General features: G+C 40.5%; 1 pseudogene; it reads right to left on the bottom strand.

Annotated features, from left to right (window-relative positions):
- Positions 1-296: 296 nt before the first annotated feature.
- The window catches only part of LOC127493255 (importin subunit alpha-1-like), a 178,032-nt pseudogene continuing 168,183 nt past the window's right edge, over positions 297-10,145 (bottom strand).

Genomic DNA, 10,145 nt, shown 5'->3' with positions numbered 1-10,145 from the left:
GAAAAGATCTTCCACCCACTGGTTTACTTCCTAAGTGGCCACAATGGCTGGGACTAGGCCAGTCAAAAGCCAGGAGCCAGGAACTCCACCCGGTTCTCCCACATGGGTGCAGTGGTACATGCAATCAGACTGTCTTCCACTGCTCTCCCGAATACATAAGTAAGGATCTAGATGAGAAGCCACGCAGTCAGGACTCAATCCTTTGCTCCAATCTGGGTTACTGCCATTGCAAGCAGCAGCTTAAAATGCTGTACCAAATCGCTGCCCTCTCCATCTTCAACTTGGAAGACACAGCCTTAACAGGTAGTCTCTGGCACATTTTGATCTTCCTCTTCCTCTACAGAGGTATACTTCTCAATCAACATAAAGAAGCCTTACACACAGATTCAGTTTCTTGGTATTAAAAGGCTTCAATTTTGTCCGAGCCACCACATTCTTCAATCATTATACTAAGTTGCCCAGTTTCATCTAGTTTATCAGTGGCCTGAAAGATATTAAATGGCATCCAGAGTAATTTTGATATCTTTCCCAGTTAAGAGGTTCATCAATGGTTCTATTATGCACAATAAACGAGGTATAAAGTCTGTTCAATGTTCTACCACTTGCATAGTGGTTATAGTCATTCAGAATTCCTTTTGAGTCTGTCTTAGAACACCAATGAGGAATGGAATTAATCCATGATTCACAGCTTGGTGTATCTGAGTCTGATGTCTGGCTATGATGTTTGACATTATCCATGTAGCCTCCTTCTGGCTAGTTTAGGGGTTAGTTAATAGACTGGGAAAGATGGCAAGTGTTTCTGCCATGTATTACAACCAATGTCTGTTCTGCTCCTGACAAGATTCCCTACAGCTCTTAGTGCAAGACTCATGACTGGCTCCTGGAAGTACCATAAATTGAGGCACAACTCCTGTTTCATGACCATTCCCATTTATTCATTTGGGCCATTAATAAAGTAGGAAATCACCCAGCAGGTATCTGCTAACACTACTGGATCATCATATGCAGGAGATGAAATAAAATAGGAAGAACCTATCCAACACCGTTTAACAGGTATGCAAGATTCTTGCTGCAACTAAGGTTTGAAAGTGTGCAAGTAACAATATGTGAGTAATGACATGCTAAATTGGGAACTACATGAAGAGCCAACAGTGGATCAATCACACCACATTTGATAAAGAAGTCTTGAGAAACTGACCCAACATACCTGCAATGTTTCCTAGAATCCATACATTTTTTTCACCAATGTGAGAAAGGATAGATGTCCACAGAAAAATGAATTCTGGGACAGAAACTCTGTCATTCACAACTGTAGTCTGTTATGAGGTGTCAGAAACAATGTTAGTGAGTGCTTAAGCAGATTTAAACTACATGGGGCTACAATCAGTTCTACTCAAGAAAGATAGTAATTTTGAAATCAAACCAAGTTTGTATGTTTTCTTTGATTGCATTGACTATGGAGAACAGTTTTTCCATAGAAAGCAGTTTTCTAGCAACTTGGATAGCTTGGAACTGACTTTCCAAACAGTTGTTAGTTATGCCTTTGACAATGCCATCTATTGATTAATTTACTGTGTCCTTATTGGTGCTGTTTGTAAAAGTTGCATCATGAGGAAAGCAGCTTATTTTTCTCCTTTTCAGCATCTAGTCATCTTTTGTAGCTTTCCTTTACTCCACATTAACTTATATTCAGCACCATCTCATTTTTGTACTGTCTTTTGCTAAGACAGGCAGGTGGTAAAGAAGCATTCTCACACTTGATCTTAGCCAAAAGGCAGAGAAGCGATAAAGAGAAGCATTCTCATTGGTGGACTTGGAATAAGCATAGACTTCCTCAGGATGTGCTATGGGCCCACCGGCTACGTCAGCTGCCCTAAAGACGTCCACTGCAACTAGCTCAAAGACGGTGTGCCTGGGCCCAACATTTGTTAGACAGTAGTTTATAAACAGGAACTGATAATTTTCTTTATAAAGTTGATCTGGATTTTTGATGTTATATTCATTTTATGCAAATAATATAATTATTTCTCTTTCATTTTTTTAAAGATTTATTTATTTATTTGAAAGAGTTACACAGAGAGAAAAGGAGAGGCAGAGAGAGAAAGAGGTCTTCCACCCACTGGTTCACTCCCCAGTTGGCCACAATGGCTGGAGCTGTGCCAATCCGAAGTCAGGAGCCAGGAGCTTCTTCTAGGTCTCCCACTTGGGTGCAGAGGCCCAAGGACTTGGATCATCTTCTACTGCTTTCACAGGCCATAGCAGAGAGCTGGATGAGAAGTGGAGCAGCCAGGACTCAAACCAGCACCCATAGGGGATGCCAACACTGTAGATGGTAGCTTTACCTGCTATGCCACAGCGCCGGCCTCTTTCTTTCACTTTAACCATCAGCCCTCGTGTTCTTTTGTATTTGGTGTTTATATTCCAACATACCATATAAATATTGCTTATTTTACTAATACACATAATTAATATTTGCATAAGAATGTCAAACATCCATGTGTTTTTTCATAATCTATATATCTAAATTTTAGTTGTCAAATATTAAAAAGAGGGGCTGGTGCTGTGGCATAGCAGGTTAAAACGCCGGCTTGAAGCACCAGCATCGCATATGGGCACTGGTTTGTGTCCTGGCTGCTCCTCTTCTGATCCAGCTCTCTGCTATGGCCTGGAAAAGCAGTAGAAGATGGCCCAAGTCTTTGGGCCCCTGTAACCATGTGGGAGACCCAGAAGAAGCTCCAGGCTCCTGACTTTGGATAGGCTCAGCTCTGGTCCGTGCGGCCATTTGGGGAGTGAACCAGTGGATGGAAGACCTCTCACTCTGTGTATCCGCCTCTCTCTGTGTCTTTCAAATAAATAAAAATAAATCTTTAAAAAATATTAAAAAGAAAGTGTATAGTTTGTCTCTTTAGTCATGGGAAAGGAATTTTTTCTTATAAAAATGAAATTTCAGAATAGAGTGATTTCTTGGTCCTTGTAAATCATTACACTATGGTATTTCTATTTTCAAACTTCTTCTGCCACAACCTCCTTTTCAGTCATAAGTGTCTTTATCCTGTAATAGTGTACGACTTGTCAAGTGCTTGCAGAAGGTACACATCTTCCTGCTATACAAAAGCATCACTAAAGAGTACTTATTCTACTCCAAGTCACATTCCGTCCTTTCTGGCCTTTTCAGAGGCTCCACTTGGCAATGCCATGGCCTCTTTGAGACACAGCATATGTTGACAAGCACAAACCCACTCTTCTCTAATCCTAAGATACCAGAATATTACATGTCAAATATTGTATTACTTCTAGAAAAAAAGTCATATCTAGATTTCTGTGCAATGCAAAAATTTAGCTTCTACTTTCATTATCTAGCAGAGTTATTGTAGATTTTAACCAGATGTCAGCTTCTGCTGTTACCTGTAGAACCTTTATTTCAACAGCAAAAGTGCTCCTTACTCAAATCCTGGCAGGACAAGTGGCACCCAGATTCTCTCTTACAATCCCAGTGCTGGATATTCAGCTCATATAAATAACCACTGAACTTTTTGGAATTAAAAAAAATCAAAATTTAAGTATCAATACACTTGTATTTAGTACAGGAGGAAAGATTGCTTGTAAAGGTAGAGAGAGATTTCTGATACTTAATGGAATTAGAATTCCAAAGTGTCCTGAACAAATAATGAAGCTCTTATAAATCATTAGAAAGATTGTGTTTAATATGTTCATGCTAATAAAACTTGGAATGGACAAACAGAAAGATGAGTTGCTGCATTTGCTTAAAATCGCTTCAAGAAAATCAATAGGTCGCTGGACGGCTTTCCAATCTGAAGTCTGGCATGAAAATTACACCTGAATGGCTTTACAAATGCAGATCTCCAGAAAGAGAAACCAAAGAATGCTGTTCCATCATGAATGGGGCAGTTCCAGAGTTACTGTGTGCCAGTCCTCCCTTTCTTCCACACAAATTAGCAATGAGAATAGCCTTCCTATGCCTGACCACCTAATCTAATAAAGTTGCAAACTTTATTTAGCCTGTTCTGATATTAATGCTACCTGTTCTTAAAAATTCTTCAAATATTCTCTTCATCAAATAGAATAGGAAGACAGACACTGATCTGACTGCCTCCCCTGAATGGATTTTATTACATTTTAAATATATTAATCTGTTATTAAAGCAAAAACAAGGGTAGTGATATTGTGTACAATTTGCCATAGTAAAGAAGAACACCAAATCTCCTTAAAAACATTTGCTGTTTGTTGTTTACTCATAGCCTTTGGATGAGCAACTTGGAAATTCTTTGCCTTAACGGAGACAGAAAATAATTTTATCCATCCATATAAATTAAAAACATATTGTAAATATTGCCAGAGAAATAAGATGTCTAGTTACTTGATAAAGACCCAGATAGGCCCCCATGTTCTCTTACTTGAGGACTAAGTGTAGTAATACACACCAGTGACAATAGGACTGATCACAAAAAAAGGAAAAAGAAAATTCACTTAACATAAAGCCATAGTTAGATCCACTGGCAAATTCTCTATGAAACATAACACACTAACAAAATGGATTGCTCCTGCTTGTTTTTTTCCTTTCAAGTTATCATGCAGGCACAGTTAAGAAGGTAGGATATTTGAATGAAAAGATCTTCAAAATATGGAGAAAAAATAAAAGGTTGAATAATCTACAGTTAAATAATCCTTTAAATTAATTACTACGGAGGCTGGGGCTGTGGTGTAAGAAGTTAAGCCTCCGCCTGCACACTAGCATCCTATATGGGTGCCAGTTCAAGTCTAGGTGCTCTGCTTTCAGTCCTGCTCCCCTCCTGATGGCCTGGGAAAGAAGTGGAAGATGGCACAAGTGCTTGGGACCCTGCACCCATGTGGGAGACCCAGAAGAAGCTCCTGGCTCCTGGCATCAGATCAGTCCAGCTCCAGCTGTTGCGGGCTTCTGGGGAGTGAACCAGCAGATTGAACACCTCTCTCTCTCTGACTCACCCTCTCTCTGTCAGTAACTCTGCCTCTCAAATAAATAAATCTTTAAAAAAATGAATTATTACAATATATTTAGGCAACTTTTATATATCTTTATCTGACATTAGCTTGACCTCCAGATTCCATTGCATGCACCTATTTCATTCATCTGATAATATCCCAAAAATACCAACTACTTCAAAAACTCTTATTGCCTGGGTTCAAGTCCTGGATATACGTTCTATTCCATTTTTCTGTAACATGAACCCTGGGAAACAGGAGGTGATGATCAAAGTGCAGGGGTCTCTGCCACATATGTGGGAGATCTGGATTGAGTTCTGTCTGGACTGCTGGCTTTGGCCTGGCCCAGCCCCAGCCCCAGCTGTTGCATTTGGGAAGAGAACCAGCAGATGAAAAATATCTATTTCTCTCTCTCTTTCTCTCTCTCTCTCTCCCTCCCTCTGTCTCTCTCTCTCTCTCTCTCTCTCTCTCTCCCTACCCCCCATCATTCAAATAAATACATTTTTAAAATCTAAAGGTAGGCCGGCGCCGCGGCTCACTAGGCTAATCCTCCGCCTAGCGGCGCCGGCACACCGGGTTCTAGTCCCGGGTTGGGGCGCCGGATTCTGTCCCGGTTGCCCCTCTTCCAGGCCAGCTCTCTGCTGTGGCCAGGGAGTACAGTGGAGGATGGCCCAGGTGCTTGGGCCCTGCACCCCATGGGAGACCAGGAAAAGCACCTGGCTCCTGGCTCCTGCCATCGGATCAGCGCGGTGCGCCGGCCGCAGCGCGCTGGCCGCGGCGGCCATTGGAGGGTGAACCAACGGCAAAGGAAGACCTTTCTCTCTGTCTCTCTCTCTCACTGTCCACTCTGCCTGTCAAAAAAAAAAAAAAAACAAAAACTAAAGGTAATTTTATTTGGGTACAAACAGTTTTGAAATCATATATGAGGGATTTTCAAACAGTGGTTAAAACCCAAATGTCTATCAACTGAAAACTGCATAAAGAAATTATGGGACATGTACACCATGAAATACTACAAAAAGAAGAGATGAAATCCTGTCGTTTGTAACAAAATGGATGCATCCAGAAAACATTATACTTAGTGAAATAAGCCAGTCTCAAAAGGACAAATACCATATGTTCTCCCTGATCTGTGGTAACTATAGAGCACCTAAAAGGTAATCTACAGAAGTGAAATTGACACTTTGAGATGTAATGACTTTGAACAGCCCAATTCTCAACTATTGAGGAACAGGTTTTTATTTTCATAGTTTGTTGAACTCTTTGCTTAGCGTAGGCTTAATCATATGTATGTGTATAAAGTTAATTGAAAATAGATCTTAGTAAAAAATAAGAATGGTAATAGGAATGATAGAAGGCTGCCGGCGCCGCGGCTCAATAGGCTAATCCTCCACCTTGCGGCGCCGGCACACCGGGTTCTAGTCCCTGTCAGGGCGCCGGATTCTGTCCCGGTTGCCCCTCTTCCAGTCCAGCTCTCTGCTGTGGCCCAGGAGTGCAGTGTAGGATGGCCCAAGTGCTTGGGCCCTGCACCCCATGGGAGACCAGGAGAAGCATCTGGCTCCTGGCTTCGGATCAGCGCGGTGCGCCAGCCGCGGCGGCCAGTGTAAGGTGAACCAACAGCAAAAGGAAGACCTTTCTCTCTGTCTCTCTCTCTCACTGTCCACTCTGCCTGTCAAAAAAAAAAAAAAAAAAAAGGAATGATAGGAGGAAGAAGGGTGGGAGTACACATGGGAGGGATGGTAGAGTAGGAAGAATCACTATGTTCCTAAATGTGTATTTATGAAATGCATGAAATTTGTATAGCTTAATAGAAAGTTTTCTGGGTTAAAAAAATCTAAGCACAGATTTCAAATCAAAACTTGTTTTCAAATGAAAATAAAAGTTGAGTTTCAAATGAAAAGGCACAGAATAGAGAATCCCAGAATTAATATTTTTGTAAACACATACAGCCAACTGATTTTTGACAAAAGTAAGGATAATCTCTCCAACAAATAGTGCTGGCAAAACTGGACGTATTTATGTAGAAGAATGAAGTTAGATCCATACCTCTCACCATGCACATAAATCAACTCAAGATGGAACAAAGACCTCAGTTTAAGACCAGAGCCAGAGAGATTCAAGATAGATGAATAGGGTATAGCCACACTAAAAAACTGAAACATGCCATGTATCTTCTCTGAATGAAGGAATAAAACTAGAAATCAACAACAATAACAATGATAGAATACCCATAAATACTTGGACATTAAACAAGCTACTGAATGATCAATGTATCACTGAAGAAATTAAAAAGGAAATCAAGGATGCAGGCTAACCACCTGTCGTCACTTCTGTTGTCTGCTTCTGCCTTAAGTGACGAGTAGCTGTGGGATCTTCTCTGTGGAAGAATGTGCTGCCACAAGTGAGTGCACCCTGGGTGCCCAGGAACTAGAATCTTTAAATCTTTCTCTCGCTAAACTTGATTGTCCTCTTCTTTACCAGTCAGATCCTTGAACCTTATGTCTAACTTGCATTTAAAAAGATTAAAAAAACAGAAAACAAATAAAATAAAATAAAATGTTTTCTTTACAGTCAACCCCCCTTAACACGTACTCAGGTTCCCCAGCAGCCTTAATTTGTTTTGTTATCATCTCCTCCTTTCAGATCTCCTAAGTATTTCCAAGCTATCCGTTAGAAGTGTCATGGTTGTCTGATCCCCTCAGCATTCTTCTTAATCATGAATTGACCTCCCAAGTCTAAGGTTTTAAAAACCCTTGTATCTTTTTCTGTGGACCACCTGTGCTTTTTTTGTTTTCCCTTCCCTCACATAGTGGCTATATTAAGAAATGTTTTTGGCCTTGGCTGGAAAAAAATTTTTTTTAATTTTAAAAATCTTCTTAAAAAAAGGGGATCTATAGAGTAAGTGAACAAAAGATAAGTGCAAATGATTTGAGCAAGCAAAATTAAAATAACCCTCTGTGGGAAATGTGTCTGAGTCTTACTCTCCTAGACCTGTAGGATTAGAGCTAGAAGGGAGTGTGTCTAAGCTGCAGGGAATGCCAAAATCTAGGGAGATTGTGGAAATAAACAAGAAGCAACAATGAGTAAGAAAAGAAGGGTGTCCTAACTCTGCACCAGACCCAGGATGAAGAGGAGCAGACAAAAGACAACAGCTGAAGCAATGATTAGGAGCCCAGGTTGGCGAGAATGAATTGAGTGGGGTGTCCTAGGCAGTTTGGAAGAAGGGACTTTTTTGGTGGTGTGATGTACATAAGGGCCAGCTGCATTGCAACACCTAAGGCTGGAATGAACATCCGGAGAAACTAGAGGCAGTGAGGTACTGCATTGGAAGAGGACCCAAGAAAATAGAGTCAGTGTTGATAGCATTAACTAAGCTTGGCGGGTTCATTATAGTTGGTGGTGGTGATCAGTAGACCCTTTTCAGAAAGTAACTTGTGAAGAAGTCAGTGTGTCCATTGCAGCCTTAGGCTAATGAAAAATTATGAATAACTTAAATGCCAAAGAATAGATGAATGATTAAGAAAATGTATCTTTGGACACTTATACAGCTGTTTATAGTGATAATCATGAAGAACTATACAGCAATGTGCAAATATATCTATAGAAATAGTAAGTAGAAAAAGCAGGACACTAGATTATATTTATATTACAATTATGACTGTTTAAAAACATAAGACAAAATACTCAACCATAATCCCAAAATGCCTACACCAACTACTTCTTAATTATTGTCCATATTTCTTCCCATCTTTGACATTTCTACATACATAGCACAATGAAATACTATCTCACCCTTGGCATAATGGCTAAAATCCAAAAGACAGAAATAACGAATGTTAGTGATGATTTGGAGAGAGGGGAACACTTATAAACTGTTGGTGGGAATATATATCAGTGCATTCATTTTGGTGAGCAGTATGGAGATTTCTTAAAACACTAGAAATAGACTTGCTATATAATCCAGCAATCCCATTTCTGGGTATATACCCAAAAGACATGAACATATTGTATCAAAATAGAAGCAACTGGAGGACATTTTCACATTATGAAATAAGCCACACAGTAGGACAAATGCCACAAATTTTCAAAATATGTAGCAACTAAAATAATAAAAAAAAAACTGAGAAAGAAATGCCTGTATATATCAGTATTGCAAATATAGTTTTGTCAAGCTGTTTTACATCTTTGTCCAGCTAATGGTTAAGAATGTTACATGGGGTCAGTGTATTGGTGCAGCAGATTAAGCCTCTGCCTGTGATGCCAGCATCCCATATGTGTGCCAGTTCATGTCCCAGTTGCCCCACTTTCCTACCAGCTCCCTGCTGATGTTCCTGGAAAAGCAGCAGAAGATAGTCTGCACCCAAGTGGCACAGCACAGACCACTGTGACCACTGAGAAGTGCGCAAGCAGATGGAAAAATCTCCGTCTCTCCCTCTCTCTCTCTCTCTCTCTCTCTCTCTCTGTAATTCTGACTTTCAAATAAATAAATAAAAATTTAAAAGATGTTATACTACTATAGTTTTGCGGGTGGGAGGGACGTTATGGGGGAGAAGCCATTGTAGTCCATAAGCTGTACTTTGGAAATTTATATTCATTAAATAAAAGCTTAAAAAAAACTATAATTAATTTAAAATTAACTGTATATGGGTGAAATGGTCATCTTTTCATTTGATTGCTTACAACCTTTGCCTATATTCCCACCATATTAGAGTCCTAGTACTTTTTACTTGGCTGGCACCACAGCTCATTAGGCTAATCCTCCACCTGCGGCACCAGCACTCCGGGTTTTAGTCCTGGTTGGGGCACCGGTTCTGTCCCAGTTGCTCCTCTTCCAGCCCAGCTCTCTGCTGTGGCCCGGGAAGGCAGTGGAGGATGTCCCAAGTGCTTGGGCCCCTGCACCGCGAGGAAGTACCTGGCTTCTGGCTTCGGATCAGTGCAGCACTCCGGCCATAGCGGCCATTTGGGTGGTGAACCAATGGAAGGAAGACCTTTCTCTCTGTCTCTCTTCCTCTTTCACTGTCTAACTCTGCCTGTCAAAATAAAAAAATACTTTTTAATTGTTGAATTATTTAATGGAGCATTAAGCCCTTGATTGCAATGTATATTAAAAATATGTTATCTAAAAAAAGGAAGGAAGAAAGAAAGGAAGCAAGAGAGGGAGGAAG

Source organism: Oryctolagus cuniculus, chromosome 5 (genome assembly GCF_051225735.1).
Source record: "Oryctolagus cuniculus isolate XC-2025 breed Fujian yellow rabbit chromosome 5, ASM5122573v1, whole genome shotgun sequence".
Lineage (NCBI taxonomy): Eukaryota > Metazoa > Chordata > Mammalia > Lagomorpha > Leporidae > Oryctolagus > Oryctolagus cuniculus.
Note: the sequence above shows the minus strand (reverse complement) of the source record. Positions and strands in the feature narration are given on the sequence as shown.